Here is a 19,716-nt window from a genome sequence, read left to right as displayed (position 1 = left end):
CCAATCTATATTATACGTGGTGAACCTGGATTGCATTTTGCAGATTAATGATGCTCTGATGTCTGGACTTACAGCCAGTAAAGTATCTGCCGGATGGCGTAATGGTAACGTCGTCAGCTTGTAATCAAGGGGACCCAGGTTCCATACCCGGTGGAGGGATATAGTTATTCGGATCCCACTTTAAACTATACGTCTAGTCCCGATTAGCCTTTCTGTGCATAAAGTGGACTTGAAAACGAACTCAAAGCAAAACAAAAGATACAGCCTCCTCTGAGGGGGCTCGTGTAGTCTTCTTGCCTATGTGTGTTCGCGATGGTCCTTTCAACAATGGTTCTCATCTTCGCATTTAACCAAAAGTGGAAGAAAAGAGAAGTAAAATAAAACAAATCCACCTGTTTATGCGCATGCGCACTCCGAAACTCCCTTGAATGAGGGACTGTTCTGTTCAGACACGGAGTGAAACAGTGTGTGTCTTGTATTTGCTGGTTTAGGTCATTTTCCTCACTCCATAGGCTAAACGCAACGATAAGTACGAATTTGTGATGGGGACTGAATTCGATCCTATAGCCCCCTCTAGCGAGCTACGCTAACCACTCAGCCACGGAGATGCACGCAGACATATTACCGCATGAGTTTACAACACAGGACGATCTAATTTTAAAAAAAATCAGAAGAGCTGGTTTTCGGTTAGTCGGGTGAAAAAAATGGTAAACAGTCTCTCGTCCTAATGACGTCGGCAGGGCGAGAATAATTTTTCATCTTTCTTGTGTTTCCTGACAAGTCAAACGTCTGACCGCTGGACGTGAACCAACTTTGAAGATTCCCGCTTCTACCTCCTGAATTACAATTAGTTGCGCTCTTGCAAACATTTCCCTCCATGCCATAAGAAACAGCACGCGTCAACCTCCCTTCCCAAAAAACTGAGGGGTGCAAAACTGGACAGAAATACACGAAGAGGCTCTTATTAAAATGCCAGTCATTCCTCATGAATTTTAAAATATTTATGGAAAGAGTAGGGAAAAAATGTCACTTGTTGAACGAAGTGGCTACACTCTCCACACAGATACATATTCGCGTAGGGCCCACCTCCGTGGCTGAGTGGTTAGCACCACGCCAGAAGACCCGAGTTCGAATTCCGACCTTGTAATTAGTGATCTATCTGAGTATCCCTTCACCAATTTCATCATATCATTACTCATCCTCATCGTTGCGATTAGCAAGAAGTGGAAGAAAAGCGACGTAAAATGCCTAATTCAATCAATAGTATTCGTGTAGTTTTAAGAGACATTCATGCTTGCAAATATGAAGCGCAAATAAGTTAAATGTGCCGCTAAATATGCACAAGAATCAAGAATTGCACATTGTACTCATTCAAATTTCAAACTTTAGCATCTGACACATTTTTTTTTTAACATTAAGCAGTTCCTTTCCTCTGGAAGATACTGATAGAAGTTTATTTTGATATACAAAGAAAATAATGACAAATTATTTTGAGTGAATAGTACAACAGTAATATGTAAAAAATTTGTCTCAAAATATTTGCACAACTTCTCACATATGGCAAACCTCAATTATGTGGGTAGCTCATGAATTAAATGTGTCAACTGCAATAGGGTGTGAAACAAATGTAGCTTTTCACCCTCACATCTACCTTCAGCATCTGGAAAAAATAAAATAAGCTGAGCAGATGAAAAAAAATAATTCGAATACTACATTGAATTATTACAAAAAAATTCTGAAACAAAATTATTTTACATGGCAACATGCCATGTAAACATGCACGTGTCAACATCTTATGTGAGGAGGTGCATGTGGTCAAAATGACAGCCCTCGAATATTTTGTATTCTTGTATTTTTAATCACTACGTTTCTGAACCAACAACTCTCAATGTCAAAAAAAAAATAACATACGGAAAACACCGGAGAGGCTTGTCTCATTCACTGAATGAATAAAGAATTTCAAATTTGAGCATTTTACCACCTACTCCACAAGACAACTGGATAGTAGGCGACTTGAAACATGTCTATAAATGTGATAGTTATCACTTTCCCTGGTCACGATAGTGTTTTTGCTTGTTATGCTCTATTCCTCTTCTGTGGAGAGTAACCTGCCTTGGCTCGACCTGTTACTTGTTTTCATTACTTCCCCAGGCACTTTAAATAAACTAACAAAATGGTTCAATCGAATTAAAGACATTGAATAACTACCATATTCTTTACCATGGACATTAGGGAAAAACTCTGTTCTTTTATCTTGAATGATAGTCCAGAAGTTGAGCTTAAAAATATATAAAAATACTATTTATTTCATTGATTTGATATATACAAAAGAATTACATAAGAAATAACCCCCACATAAAAAATGACGTACTATTTCAAAAATGTATCAAGCTTGATACTTGTATACATGACATGGTTCTCTAATTCCCTCCCTTTCTTGTTGTTCTATAAATTGCTATGCAAAAAGGGACTAAAATTGATTGAAATTACAACAACTAATTATGCGCTATTCTTGCAATTAACAAAACTGTATTGATTCTTTTCCAACCCTGTCACTGTCCCTTTAATCTCAGATTAAATAAAAACCAGACACCTTAACAGTGCAGACTCTACAATTTTAAACTAATAATTTCACGCAACAAGGTACTTGGCTTTTCACCAACGGATGGACATATACTTGAAAAGAAATGCGTCCCTTAATCCCCCGGATACAATGTTTTTCTAAGAACAATAACAATGTCCACTGAAAACTAAGGGTTGGCTTGACACCAATTGACTTTTCTATGAAAAAATGGTTGAACTGTGACTGCTAACCCTCAAGACTAGCCACAGCCACTTTCCGGCACCAAGAGAACCTTCCAAAGGTCTCCCCTCTTGCCCAAAGAATGTAAGAATGTCAACCCCCGTTACTCAATCGGTTCCCTTATATAGGCGATTCGAAAAAAGACAGTCAATTGGACGTTTCCACCCCCTTCAGGTTTGAAAGGACAAGAATTTAAAACTAACTGCCTTCTACATGCTGGCTTTCACCATCACGTAGGCCAGCCCTACAGCAGGTTACATTGGAAACTGCATAAAAAAGAAGTATAGCTGTCACTAAAAAAGAACAACATTGAACATACACAAAAACAAATAAAAAAAAAAGGATCTTCTAGTGATTCTATCATTACATGCTGTACATTCGAAAATATATGAAGTTTGAGCATTGCACAGTACTTTGAAAGGTACTGTTAAATATATTTAGCTGAACTATTCGTAATTATGGGTCTCCGTTCAGACTTGACAGCAATTTACTCCAGGTGTACTACTACCGAGTGTAGTGTTTCCAACCTCACAAAAGTTTATCTGGTTTTAATTTCAACATGCAGAATCACAAATATTCTCCAATATTATTCCTTATACTATTCAAGTTTTGCCTTTTGTTATGTTTATATGTTGGTTGAATAGCAAGAAAGTAAATCGTATACCACTGTGTTTCTTGTCTAGAAAAGGAACCTGTAATAAAGTTGGCTACTCTGCTGGTGCTCAAGAACTACATTGCCACATCACCGATTTCTGGACATTGAAAAATTTCAGGACTGTCAGGTAATCTTTGAAGAAGTGTACATTTTGCTAGTTTTATTTTGGGCTAGGCTAAAAAAGAAAAAAAAAACACTATGGCATACCATTGCATACTGTCAGAAAAAAGCAAGTATGCAATCTATACAGTCATGCATATTTAGTTTATGATGAAAACACAAAGTGTGAAATAACACATTCTAATGTTAATTTTTAATATTTCTGAAAGGTGAGAGGTGCATTTTCCTACCCTGTTTTGTCACGAAATGATGCAAAAGTAACTGTAAAATGTGAAACAGACAAACATGAAATTTAGAGTTTATTTACCAATGCAACACACACTTAAATTATTTGAGTAACAAGAATGTACTCCTTTATACAGGAATAAACTCTGATAACTACATAATGTGCTATTAGAAGGGTTATTTTTATTTTATAATAAGTGCAGTTTTAAAATCAAATTTAGGATTATGTTCACAATTTTAAAACCAAAATGTCACTTTTTATACCACTTTTGATCCATTATTTCACCGCTATAATACCAAAATTTAATTTATTTACCACTTTTGAACCTGAAATTGACTGCTTTTGTACCAAAATTTTGCCTATTTATTTACCAAAAAAATGTACCTCTAGCAATCGGATATGCTGATGATTCTTCATGCCTGTTCATTACCAACAGAAAATTTGAAATTAAATTAATAAATTACAAAATGAAACTCACCAGGGCAAAGAACTTGCTTCCATTTATCATTGTTTCCCTGCCAAAAACAAGCTGTTTATAGTGTCGACTATTTTGTGAAAACAAAATTCCCCGACTTTTCCAGGCCAAGTCATTAGGGCAATTAACGAACATGTATGTACAGTAGCAGTGATTAGGGGAGTGTGGAGGGATTGTCCTACTTTTTGCCCCACCAGTATGGTCTTTTAATGCTATCCCTTATCTACCAAGAAAAAATTAACTGTCCTTGCCCCAAACCCCAAAGTTTTGGCAGAAAGTCAAAGATGATATGTACAAGAAAATCAGAGCACTTAGATGAAAATTCACACTTAAGTCACAATCAAGTTTAAAACCGTAAACTGACTTTTGTAGAATAAAATTAGCTTTGACATTCTAGGATTAATGCAGGTAAAACAAATGATAGAAACAGATAAGTAGGACTTCAGACTTGAAGGAAATAATGACAAAAGTAACTGTTTAGTTATTGGCTGTTTTTGGTTGGACAGAGAGAACATTAGTTAGGGTGGAGTAAAAAAATGAAAGTTGGGTACTTTAAATGAAATAGCATGTAAAACTTGTCCTGGTTATGCCTGCCACCATTTAAAAAAGAAGAAATTTTCAGAAATGAAAACCTATCTTTGTGTGAACTGTAAGTAAAGCCAGGGGCACCTTTGTGGGTTATTGAATTAAAAATTTCAACTTTCATTTTTTCAACCCACCAGTTTCAGTGGTGAGTTTTTATGTGATACCTCCTACATACTGACTAATGTTCATAACTAGTGTAAATAATACATAATTATAACAAAATTTAGTAATATTTTTTACCCCCGATAAGTATATACCAAAACTAAATCCCTTTTCCTAAAGTAATTAACATAGTCTCTAGAATAAGGATAGCCAGATAATTGATCATAGGTTATCAGTAGCTCGTGAATGGTCAGCTACACACTACACAGATAGATCCTGGCAGCAATCTTGAAGAGACACTTTTGCAAAGTTATGTCTTTATGTAGATTCTACTCGCTTGACAGGTGGAATCTTGACAAAATGAAACTAAATCTTGACATTGAAGATTACTCATGCACCAATAAAAATAACATTTTAAGCGAAGTTGAAAAAGAGAATCTTATGTGCCAGTTACATTCATTTGTCTTACTGTATCAAATGAAGGGCTCCGGTGTAAAACATGGTAAGTGACATTTTGGTCATTTCGGAGTTCATTAAGAAAAAGTTATTAGAACTTTTACCGTGGATAAATTGTTTTAAGTTGTATTTACCAATTTCAGAAAGCTTCACTAAATCCAATGCAAATTGCATGACATGGTAATTTCACTCACAAATTTAAGAATGGGACATTATCCTTTGCAACTCAAAATGATCAAAATGTCACTTACCATGTTTCACACCCGAGCCCTTCAAATATTGGTATCTCAATAACAACCAGAGGCATTAAGAACAAATTTTCATGCAATGAAGAATCAAAATAACAAATTGATTCGATACACCTATCGGGCTGTGGGAGAGAAGACATCAACCTAAAATTATCTACAATTACATCAGAAGTTAGTAAATGAGAAGATCTAAAAGTTTTCCAAGATCCTGCAATTAGAGTTTAATGTGGCACATCTTTAATGCCCCATCCATCTATTAAAGAATAATTTCATTACACGTTCAAGTTCTTATGAACCAATAAACTATTTTTAATATTTCTATTTATTCCATGCATTGTGCTATGCATTTTCAAATGTGGAAAGTAGTTCCATGGCTTGGGAGTTTGGCGATCTCTGCTCTAGACTAACTATAGATAACAATTAGGTTTGGTTTGGTTTGATTTACTTTATTTTACTTCACGTTTTGTGCCTTTTGGCTAATTTGCGAAGATGGGGATGAGTGATGAAATTGATGAGTGGACATTCGCAAACAACCAAGCAAGCCCGAGTGGGATTTGAACCCGGGACCCTTGGCGTCGCAGCGTGATGTGCTAACCACTAGGCCACAGGGTCCGGCAGATAACAATTAGGGTTGAGTCAATACTGCCGCTGCTGTATCTGTACTGAAATATCAGTTGGAATTTATTCACCAATACCACACACTATTTGCAGGATCTCACCAAATGCAGAGCAATGTTTTCATGGAATCTAATTATCATGGGAATTATACAAAATTTTCAGTTTTGCACCAGTATTGTATGAAAAAGGATTTTCTAGCTAAATTGCAGCTATTTTAAAATTCCAATATAGTTTTGAATATTGCATTGCAGTTGGTCACCAGCCCTGGAAACATATTTAAAATGAGAAACAGACAAGCAAATAGATATGTGATCCTTGCTGAAAGAGAAATGCTACAACAGCCTGGGTTATGAGCAAACAGGAGCATTTTAAGTCCCTCAGTTGTGCTTCATTGGGACTCATTCATCAATCATAAGATTTTACCTTAGCTTTGTATATTTTGCTTTAGATTCCATGCAATTTTCCAGTTCTCAGGTGTGGGAGAATCCTATAATTTCTCTAATTGTAAAAATTTCAATTCTAATTGTTATATAAATAAAAGTTAAAATGACCATACAACTGTAAATTAACCTTTTGGTGCCCAAGCATCTCGAACGAGATACCCAAAAGTAACCCTTAGGACACCAAGCATCTCGATCGAGACGATGTGTCAAGGTTGTAGTTTTTACGTTATAACTTTTCTATTTTTGGCTAGAATTTCGATTTTATTTTTTTATATTGTTCCTAACACATGTATTTAACAGAAATGTTTTTTTGCAATTTTTTTTGTCTTCATGAAAATGGAGGGGGAAAGGCGGGAAAAGGGACTTCTCTTTTGCGCCTCTTTTCAAGGTCAATTTTTGCCAACAAAGGAAGACCGGCTTTGTTGTTCTAAAGCAATGCTTTTCACTCCCTCCTGCTAAGTGCATTCGAAGGAAGCTTGTTTATCAGTATCCGATGTCAAAATGAAAGTTTTCCGTGAGGGCGCAAGCAGGGGGGGGGGGAGGGGGAGAGGGAAGACTGGTTGTTGAATCTGTGTTGTGAGAATGGAATTTCGAAACACGCTGAAGGAAACCTTTGGTTTTTTTAGCACAAGTGGCAACAGGGGTTACCCAGCATTGTCTAAAAATAGAATTTCAAGCAGCTGCAAGAATTGGCGCTCATTTGTCATTACATTCTAGCTTTTCGTCCGTGAATGTTGTGCGTAGGTGACATTTTGTGCCCAAGTGCGAGGACATTTTTTGGGAGAAGTGACAATTTTTTAAAATAATTTTTGGGGGTTTTCTTCCTTCCCCCCTATATATGCCAAATTTGCACAAATTTTGCATTTTGACATTTTTTTCGGGGCGGGGGAAACACCATTTTTTTTAAAGAAAAGTATTTTTGAGGGGATTTCCCCCCTTTCCCCCTCCATACGTATGCCGAATGTGCATAAATTATATATCGTCTAAATCTGTAATTCATTCTGCGTACAATGGTATATCTTTCATATCTCTAGGGCATTTAGTTTCTGAGCTATTGTCATTTCAAGGTACCGCTGCTTTTTGAAGCTTGAATCAGTGGCATTCCTTTTGGGGGTACAACTCAAGTTATATTGGTCATACGACAATGATGCAAATATTTTTCTGTTTCTTACATGCCAGCGATAATTTCTATGTGCATTTTGAACTTTTCATATCCTTTTTTTCGGGAAGCAGGGGGGGGGGACAAAACCCCATTTTTTAAAAAAGTATTTTTGAGGGAATTTCCCCCCCTTTCCCCCTCCATATATACACCGAATGTGCATAAATTATATATCGTCTAAATCTGTGATTCATTGTGCATACAACGGTATATCTTTCATATCTCTAGGGCATTTAGTTTCTGAGCTATAGTCATTTCAAGGTACCACTGCATTTTGAAGCTTGAATCAGTGGTGTGCCGACCATTCCTTTTGGGGGTACAACTCAAGTTACATTGGCAATATGATAATAATGCAAATATTTTTGTGTTCCTTACATGTCAGCGATCATTTCCATGTGCATGTCGACACTGTGGTGTACTTTTTTCTTGGGGGGAGGGTGGGGGAACCAATTTTTTTTTCCGAAATTTTGAGAGTTAGCCCCCTGCCCCCCGCCACATATACGCCGAATTTTCAAAAATTTCATAGTCTGAATCTCTGGTTCATTCCGCGTACAACGGTATATCACTCATCTCTCCAGGGCAATTAGCCTCCGATCTACACTCATTTAATTGAAACTCTGCATTTTACTCAAAATCGGCTCGGGCAATAGAGGCTTACTTGTGAAAAAGGCCTTGGGCGGCAAAAGGTTAAGAAAGATTTCAAAGTAATCAAAATCTTATATAAAAACAATTTGCAGAGTCCAAACCTACTGATAAGCAAAGGTATGGCATCAGACAGCATTTGATATGGACCGAGATCTTTGTTTAACACAGAGATAGAAACTACAAGCTCCAATGTAAGGTATGCTTTGTCATTGAATGAATACCACCTGTTGCAGCCAACATCCAAACTTTTAAACAATCTCTATTCTACAAGGTCTGAAAAAACACATTTTTTCCCAGAAAAATAGTAAATTTCCCAGACTTGTCACTGCAATCATGTCCATGTTTCCTGGGGTGGAAGGGGCAACCCTTTCCAAAGACACCCAAATATCAACCTCACTTCCACGGATTGCACCATGGTATTCCAGGCTAGCGAGGTTCTCCATCTGAACCCATGGCCAGTCCAATCCTCTATAGGACATGTGTTGTGTCCTGTCCATATGTGTTTGTCATTGTCCATTAATCTATTTTATCATTATTCATCCCCATCTTCAATTAGCCAAAAGTGGCAGAGACATGAAGTAAAATAAATCAATTCATTCATCCTTCAAGTCCATCTTTCTTGAAATGCTGATAACGTATCATTGCACAAACAAACACTTTTTTGCAACAATTATAATTTTTTGATGTTATAGCATTTGCAAAAAATCAAGGTCCTTAGAAATTGCACATTAATTTTTACCTCCATATATTCACTTTTTTGTAACATGCAAATAGAGATTAAGTAGTAATGTGGAGGAAGAAAAAATGTGGGTATAAAACACAATAAAGTCAGGAAGGTGCAAAATGCATATTATTTATAAACATGTATGTATTTAAAACTCTTCATTGGCAAGTGCCGTCATAAAAAATTCAACATCTAAATTACATACAACTTATAAGCTTTCGCTTTTTCAGGTACTCATGACAAAATAATGAACAAATAGAGAAAATCTCTCAACTTTGGCTTCTTTACATTTAGTAATCACAGACAAAATTCAAATTAGTAACAGAAAAATCAAAATAGATTTCTTCATAAGGAACTATGTATCTCCTACACAGGAACTTGCACCGTATCATTATGTAAAAATTTTAAATGAAAACAAACCACTACAGAAGTTTGAAATAACACACATAGTTTTAACATACAAGTAGAAAATTCTGTGCAGTAACAATTGCCTTATCAACTTGTGTTGCAGCGGAGAGCTACATGTAGGCATCCTGGTCATACAACCCTCACCATTCAATACTAGCATAACTTCAGTTCTACTGGTTACTCATCCAGTATTCACTCATCTAAAGTATCTTCTGTATACGCACAGAAACGAATTATATTAACTATAATTACAAAAATACAAGAAACTTTTTTAAAAAACTCTCACAATTAAAAAAATGCAGTTTTCAATATTATTGGTACCAGCATAGGAAAAATACATACATTATTTCCTTGTTTACAAAATTTGACAAATTAAATAATCACTGCAGTACAGTAAATATTACTAGTTCAAAAGTAGGCCACTCTCGAAGTTGCCCACCATCTACACTTACATTTGCAATGCAAATGTACAGATAAGTAGAAACTGAATACAAGAATGCAAAAGAACAAAATCACAAAGAGTACTTTGGTAGGAATGGAGATCCAAGTTTAGGCCAAGTGAAGTTACAAATACACAACTAACTCTTTTGCTTTCTTAAAAATAATCCTACACTTGGATCATGGTTGCTGTATTTATGTTCTAATGTTCAAAATATTTAGCCTGCAGCACGAAGTCCTGGCAAAGGACCATACAAATTCAATATGTTTTTTTATGTGAATGTAATGCCTGACATAACTTGCATTCCTGCAAGAAGATTGTTTGATACATCAATTCTCGCTGCTGCAATTTGGAGGCAGTTCAATCTCAACAATGCAACTTGAACTGTTGGTGTGATGTGATGGAATTTGGTTGAGGATAAAAGCTGAATGGATTTACCCCATTCAATGATTGGGAAAATGCAATGTAATCTTTCCTGGATCCAGGAGAAATGAAGGGCAGAAAATTATGTACTAACACGACTTAAAAATAAACTTAAATCACAGAAAAAAAAATCATCCTTGCCTGGAACTCTTCAATATCTGATCTTTCATTCATGAACACAATATGTAAGTGCAAACAAGATCATCCTGATAATCCAACATTGATCATTGAAAACTAAAACGCTCCAATAATACTGGCTAGGTGAATGTTTCTCTATTACATAAACTGAATTCTGTACATACATTTAGTAATCACAGACAAAATTCAAATTAGTAACAGAAACATCAAAATAGATTTCTTCATAAGGAACTATGTATCTCCTACACAGGAACTTGCACCGTATAATTATGTAAAAATTTTAAATGAAAACAAACCACTGCAAAAGTTTGAAATAACACACATAGTTTTAACATACAAGTAGAAAACTCTGTGCAGTAACAATTGCCTTATCAATTTGTGTTGCAGCGGAGAGCTACATGTAGGCATCCTGGTCATACAACCCTCACCATTCAATACTAGCATAACTTCAGTTCTACTGGTTACTCATCCAGTATTCACTCATCTAAAGTATCTTCTGTATACGCACAGAAACGAATTATATTAACTATAATTACAAAAATACAAGAAACTTTTTTAAAAAACTCTCACAATTAAAAAAATGCAGTTTTCAATATTATTTGTACCAGCATAGGAAAAATACATACATTATTTCCTTGTTTACAAAATTTGACAAATTAAATAATCACTGCAGTACAGTAAATATTACTAGTTCAAAAGTAGGCCACTCTCGAAGTTGCCCACCATCTACACTTACATTTGCAATGCAAATGTACAGATAAGTAGAAACTGAATACAAGAATGCAAAAGAACAAAATCACAAAGAGTACTTTGGTAGGAATGGAGATCCAAGTTTAGACCAAGTCAAGTTACAAATACACAACTAACTCTTTTGCTTTCTTAAAAATAATCCTACACTTGGATCATGGTTGCTGTATTTATGTTCTAATGTTCAAAATATTTAGCCTGCAGCACGAAGTCCTGGCAAAGGACCATACAAATACAATATGTTTTTTTATGTGAATATAATGCCTGATAAAACTTGCATTCCTGCAAGAAGATTGTTTGATACATCAATTCTCGCTGCTGCAATTTGGAGGCAGTTCAATCTCAAAAATGCAACTTGAACTGTTGGTGTGATGTGATGGAATTTGGTTGAGGATAAAAGCTGAATGGATTTACCCCATTCAATGATTGGGAAAATGCAATGTAATCTTTCCTGGATCCAGGAGAAATGAAGGGCAGAAAATTATGTACTAACACGACTTAAAAATAAACTTAAATCACAGAAAAAAAAAAATCATCCTTGCCTGGAACTCTTCAATATCTGATCTTTCATTCATGAACACAATATGTAAGTGCAAACAAGATCATCCTGATAATCCAACATTGATCATTGAAAACTAAAACACTCCAATAATACTGGCTAGGTGAATGTTTCTCTATTACATAAACTGAATTCTGTACATACATTTAGTAATCACAGACAAAATTCAAATTAGTAACAGAAACATCAAAATAGATTTCTTCATAAGGAACTATGTATCTCCTACACAGGAACTTGCACCGTATAATTATGTAAAAATTTTAAATGAAAACAAACCACTGCAAAAGTTTGAAATAACACACATAGTTTTAACATACAAGTAGAAAACTCTGTGCAGTAACAATTGCCTTATCAATTTGTGTTGCAGCGGAGAGCTACATGTAGGCATCCTGGTCATACAACCCTCACCATTCAATACTAGCATAACTTCAGTTCTATTGGTTACTCATCCAGTATTCACTCATCTAAAGTATCTTCTGTATATGCACAGAAACGAATTATATTAACTATAATTACAAAAATACAAGAAACTTTTTTAAAAAACTCTCACAATTAAAAAAAATGCAGTTTTCAATATTATTGGTACCAGCATAGGAAAAATACATACATTATTTCCTTGTTTACAAAATTTGACAAATTAAATAATCACTGCAGTACAGTAAATATTACTAGTTCAAAAGTAGGCCACTCTCGAAGTTGCCCACCATCTACACTTACATTTGCAATGCAAATGTACAGATAAGTAGAAACTGAATACAAGAATGCAAAAGAACAAAATCACAAAGAGTACTTTGGTAGGAATGGAGATCCAAGTTTAGACCAAGTGAAGTTACAAATAGACAACTAACTCTTTTGCTTTCTTAAAAATAATCATACACTTGGATCATGGTTGCTGTATTTATGTTCTAATGTTCAAAATATTTAGCCTGCAGCACGAAGTCCTGGCAAAGGACCATACAAATACAATATGTTTTTTTATGTGAATGTAATGCCTGACATAACTTGCATTCCTGCAAGAAGATTGTTTGATACATCAATTCTCGCTGCTGCAATTTGGAGGCAGTTCAATCTCAACAATGCAACTTGAACTGTTGGTGTGATGTGATGGAATTTGGTTGAGGATAAAAGCTGAATGGATTTACCCCATTCAATGATTGGGAAAATGCAATGTAATCTTTCCTGGATCCAGGAGAAATGAAGGGCAGAAAATTATGTACTAACTCCCCTAACACGACTTAAAAATAAACTTAAATCACAGAAAAAAAATCATCCTTGCCTGGAACTCTTCAATATCTGATCTTTCATTCATGAACACAATATGTAAGTCCAAACAAGATTATCCTGATAATCCAACATTGATCATTGAAAACTGAAACACTCCAATAATACTGGTTATGTGAATGTTTCTCTCCTATTACATAAACTGAATTCTGTACATACATAAATGTACAAACTATAATAAACAATACAAAATTGTAGAAAATCTTTGTAACACTGCAACATGGTATATGTGGTGTCTCTTACTTATCTTCTTTGTGCACACAAATTCCACTATGATCAGTAAAAATTTGCAGTTTTTCTTAATAATACACTACTGTCATATCCAAGAACTCCATATTGTCAACTTACTTCTGCAATGAAAAAGCACAGATAAATTAAAGACTGAATAGAAAAATGCAACAAAACAAAATCATATAAAGAGCACTTTGGTTGGGATGGAGAACCAAGTTTAGATCAAGTAAACTTACAGATAGACAACTCTTTTGCATTTTAAGAAACCTACACTCTGATCTTGGTTGCTGTATTTTGTGTTCTAATGTTCAACATATTTAGCCTGCAGCACAAAGTCCTGGCAAAAGGCCTCGTACAAATACAAACATGTTCTTTATGTGAATGTTATGCCTGACATAACTTGCATTCCCAGCATGTATCTGCAAGAAGGTTGTTTTGCTCTTAGGTGCTACATCATTTTCTCACCATCGCAATTTAGACAATGCAACTTGAACTGCTGGTGTTTGAATGAGGATAAAAGCTGAATGGATTTACCCCATTGCATGTTTGGAAAATTGCAATGCAATCTGTTCTGCATCCAGGAGAAATGAAGGGCAGAAAATTATATACTTTCTCCCACCTCCATTCATTTTTCAGCAAAGCTGCCATCCCTCCCCTAACACGACTTAAAAAGAAACTTAAATCACAGAAAAAATAATCATCCTTGCCTGGAACTCTTCAATATCTGTGATCTTTCACTCATGAACAATTTCAAAACAATATGTAAGTGCAAACAAGTTTCTTTCTCCTCTAAGCTGTATAAATTGACACTTGAGAAAAAAGATAAAGGTAGAAACTGCATAATGTGCTTACTGAAATTTGATCAAGTCCATGTAAATGACCCAGCCAAGAGGTTATAAAAGTTTTCTCCTGTGGGAGATTAGTAAACAATGAGCATTCATTTCACATTCTTCAAGGCCTCATAGAATCATAACTTACACAGGTTATCTACCAAAATAAGAAATCCAAAAATTCTTGACATTTTCACTACCTTTTTTTCTACCCCCCCCCCCCCCCTTTCTTAACATTTATTTAATCACCCACTACTCAGGTATAGTTGCAAGATTAAGAAAATATATATTTTTATTCAATGAAAAACCCATACCACAAGGCCAGTTATGATGAAAACTGAAGCTGTACTTTAACAAGAAATTTAGACTGGCTTTAATTATTAATGCATGTAAAAATTAATGCTTCGGACTTCATCCTAGATAGGGAATGGCCACATTTCTTATTTTTTTTTACAGAACTTCACGATTACAAGAATGTAATTCTTAAGAAACAAAGTGAACAAATCTTACACACAACTCACTTCAATTTCAGATTTCCAAATATTCAATTTTATTAAATCCCAGTACAGGAACAATGAAAGTTCACTATACTGAATAATAATAATAATAATAATAATTAAAAAAAACAATTTTTTGACCAAAAGCATAATTTCTGGACTTTTTCATAACTTTCTTGACCTATCTGTTGATTTCTTGACATTCTTGACTCGTAAACACCCTGTTACAAGAGTAAGGCAGCTAGAATCACAGGAAATACCTGTTCCAAATGACTCAACAGAACCTAGGGCAGGCTTGAGGAAATTGTTTACACTTGTAGAGGTCAGTGGGCATTCCATGCAGTGTGAACTTCCCACCTGCATGTTGCATTTCCAGGCCAGCTAGCAACAGAAAAGAAATGTGGGAGCTCTTTGCATTGAGAGGTACAAAAATACCATGGGGATAATGGAGGCACTGTCAGTTTCTTTTGCCCTATTTACAATACCACATTGTTACAAATCGGATAAAGGGAGGTTTCCCCCTGCAGGAACATGGACAAAGCTTACTGCCTGGTTCACTCAGTTTGTATGCTCTGCATTTCAAAAGTGCATACAAATGAGTTCTAACATACATATGCAGGCTGACCAGGTCTCACCCAGAGAGAGGCAGAGAAGGGAACATGCAGACAACAGAGTGCTTATGCATGTGTCTGTCTATATACTAATTCTCCTTGCTTAAACTGTCTTACCTTTATTTATTTTTTAATTTTAATTTAAAAATTTGGGTGCGTCAGCACTTATACTATTTTGCACCCGTCACTTTATATAGGGTCCAGCCCCTTACCTGAACTAAAATGTAACTAATAACATAACTATAACATTGGAAGACTGAAATATTCTGACTTAGGTTAACAGAATAAAATAAACATAATTGTAATGTCGTTTTGTAACTAAAATATTAAAATATTCTGACTTCAGTTAAAAGCTGAGGCTGTAAAGAGGCACTCGGCACACACAAGGACAAGACACACAAAATTATACTGCCCATAGTGCCAGTCGCCAGAGCCTCGTTCATCTGTAAACTCAGGCCAGGGTGTACTATGTGGAAGTGAGGTTGACAATTGGGTGTACAACATGGAAGGTCACCCCTGTCTTAACTTTAAAATTAAAAGGTATCCATATTTTGATCTATGCATACTGAAATATGTTGAATATCCTATTTCACTGACCATGGAATGTAAATTGCTTTCAAATATATGGCACTTAAAATTATCCAATACCAGATCATTGAGGTTTCCCTTATCATTTCATTACAAGTCACGATTTATCTTTTCAGTCTGTCATGCAATACACATTTTCAATATACAGGATGTCATTAAAATGGCCTGTGTGTGTTGTTTTGGCACTACGAAAGTTAAAAAAAAAAACTGTTTTTGCCAGCTGCATGCTGGCAACCCAATGTAAAATGAAATCGCATTAGTAACATGTTGCCTGTTGTGAAACAGCATGTGCCACTGTTGCAAGGAACACACATATTCTGTGAAATATGACATACTACCAACCACACTATGTGATGTAAAACATACCAGGGAACATGTTGAGTAACCCAAAGGAAAGCCTACCTGATGGCATAGTGGTAACTTCGCCTTGTAATAAAGGGCTCCCTGGTTCAATACCAGGTTGAGAGATAAAATCTGATACAACCAATTTTTAGGTGCCCAAGAATAAGCACTAACAAAATTTAAAAAAAAAAAATTAATATTCGAAGGCTTCCCTTCCCCCTCTCCCTCCAACAGCAAATTATGGTTCCAACATTAGACATGCTTAGTTTCTTTTTCTTGTACTTCAGCCTTAGTTTTCATCACTTTCTTTTCCATACATTATTTATTTCTCCATAGTTTATAAATTTGTTGCTTTATTTCACTTTGGATTTCTTTGTTCCTTTGAGCTTTGGTTTAAGTCCACTTTATGCACAGATCATCCAATCAAGACTGGACCTACAGTTTAAAGTGGAATCAGAACCACTATGTCACTCAAACGTGTATCAAACCTGGGACCCTTTCATTACAAGGCAAAGTTACCACTGTGCCATTGGGGAGGCTTTCCTTTGGGTTACTCAACATGTTTCCTGATATGTTTTACAGCGCATAATGTTGTTGGTAGCATTTCATTTTCCCCAGAATATGCATGTTCCTTGTAACAGTGGCACATGCTGTTTCACAACAGGAAACTACATTACCAATGCGATTTAATGTTACATTGGGTTGCCAGCATGAAGGTGGCAAAACAAGGTTTTTGAATGTCCGTAGTGTTGAAACCGATGCACCAATGACAAAAATGTTACTGATAAAAGTGTTGTTTTCATGTCCTCTATACATTCCTGTGGTCCCTGGGTGCCATTTTAATGACACCCTGTATGAAATGCACAAAACTACTAACTTATGTATCTTACCTTGTGGAAATGCTTTCCTGGTGGATGTGGCACACTTGGCCTAGGTTCAAAGCTTCTAGGAAGCCTATTCTCAAAGGGCGAAAAGGTAGGTGTCTCCATTACCACGGTTGGCCCTGGTCGCATCAAAACTGGAGGCCGATAACACGGCACAAGAGGGTTCATAGCTGCCAGTGAAGGGCTGAAAGCTGCCAGTGGAGGACTCGAAGCTGCAATTGGAGGACTCGAAGCTGCAATTGGAGGACTCGAAGCTGCAATTGGAGGACTCGAAGCTGCGATTGGAGGACTCGAAGCTGCAATTGGAGGACTCGAAGCTGCAATTGGAGGACTCGAAGCTGCAATTGGAGGACTCAAAGCTGCAATTGGAGGACTCAAAGCTGGCAAAGGCTGTAAAGGGCCCAGCAACTGTACTTGTGGAGGATTATTTACAGGAATACCAGCGACTCTAGACAACCAGTATATTACTGTAAGGAAGAAAAAATAACAATTAAAAAAAAAAGTTTTGAGACAATCACTACACATTTAGATCTTATTGAGTGTTGAACCCTGAGGTTGATAAAGCTCAAGTTCTCTTCCCTTTGAAATATTTACCTTTCCTTGTCATTTCCATCGACAGAAACAGTGGTATGCCCCTACCCTCCCTTGGCTCATATCTCTAAAGTAAATGGACACTAGATCCATAAAATTGGTATAATTTAGAACTGATTATCTAAAAATTGCTCATCCACAACCAAACTATGCTCTCTTTTGAATTTGATTTTTAAAGTTGGGGTGCATCAGCACTTATGCTATTTTGCACCTGTCACATGATACAGACTCCAGCCTCTTACCATAAATAAAATAACATAACTGTAATGTCGTGTAACTAAAATAGTAAAATATTCCAACTTTGGTTAAAAGCTGAGGCTGTAAAGAGGCACTCAGCACATATAAGGACAAAAACAGGACATCACACAGAATTATACTGACCATATGGCCAGATGCCAGAGCCTCGTTCGTCTGTGAAATGCAGTCCAGGCTGTACTACATGGAATTGAGGTTGGCAATTGGGTGTACATGGAAGGTCACCCCTTACACCCCTAACTATGCTCTCTTAGCTGTTCAGTTACCAGGACAAAATTGTTCAGCATGTGGAATGCTTTATTTCTGTCACACTGTGTTCCTGTGCAGTGTGAATCATTAATAGCATTTTGTAACAGATTAGCACTGAAAAAATGGGTGTATGTTGTGCACTTACACCCCCTCCCTGAATTTTTGCCACAAAAAACTGTAGTGTGTGCTTTATAAATATTAATATAAATTCAATGGGATTTGAATTAAAAAAAGTTGCAATTTTTCACTTCTATGGTATTCAGACAGAACACACGCATAATTCCCGGAGCCAATAATTCAGAATTCCTGGTGAGTAGCCACCCTGCTATACATATATACACAGGAGTACACAAAACTCAAAATTAGGGATGGGCCGATATTAAATTTTGGCTCATACTGATAAAGTACAGATACAAAATTTACCGATGCCGATAACCGATATTCTACCGATCCGATATAAAATTAGAAATGGTCCATCAAGAACCTGAAAGGTTCATTGACCTCCTTAATAAATGTGTGTTTCAAGGTGACTGCAGTGAAAAATAAATTGCATATAAGACATTTACTTTTTTAGAAAGTATGGCATGGAGATTATCCATAAAAATGACAACAAAATGGCAGAATTTTGCAATAAATTATCAGATATTTATCGACATATTGGATCGGTAAAATAATCGGTAATTTTACCGATATGCCTATATCGCCCAATACCGATAGATAGGGGCATGCATATTTCGTTTTTGACGAAAAAACGAAATTTGAAAAAACACATTGTAGTGTTAATTTTTAATGTTTTTGAAAGGTGTGAGATGCATTTTGTGACCATGTTTTGTCACGAAATAATGCGAAATGAACTGCAAAAAGCGAAATTAACTCTTAAACACGAAATTTAGGGTTTATTCACAGACGCGACACCTTCTAAGGTCTGAATTATCCTGAGAGTTATGCAATTCACGGAAAATTGATTAATTCTGCTGTTAATATTGGAGAAACAAAAATTGACTCCTTTACACAGAAATAAACTTAATACTCGGATAACTACATAAATGGGCTATTAGAAGTGAAATGTTAATTCTGTGGAATAAGTGTAGTTTTTAAATCAAATTTAGGATTATATTCACAATTTTAAAACCAAAATGTCATTTTATATAGCATTTTTTATGTGATTATTCACCGCTATAACACCGATATTTTATTTTATTTACCGCTTTTGAACCCGAAATTGACTCAGTTTTTATACCGAAATTTTGCTTTTTTATTTACCAAAAATATGTGCCTCTACCGATAGAGTACCGATTAATCGGTCCCATCCCTACTAAAAATAATTCAGAGGCAATCACCTTTTTCTCAAGAGCCAGTGTTTCTTTTTTAAATATTATTTATT

The sequence above is a fragment of the Lepisma saccharinum genome, chromosome 2 (genome assembly GCF_977018435.1).
Source record: "Lepisma saccharinum chromosome 2, izLepSacc3.1, whole genome shotgun sequence".
Taxonomy (NCBI): Eukaryota; Metazoa; Arthropoda; class Insecta; order Zygentoma; family Lepismatidae; genus Lepisma; species Lepisma saccharinum.
This window is presented reverse-complemented; position numbering follows the sequence as displayed.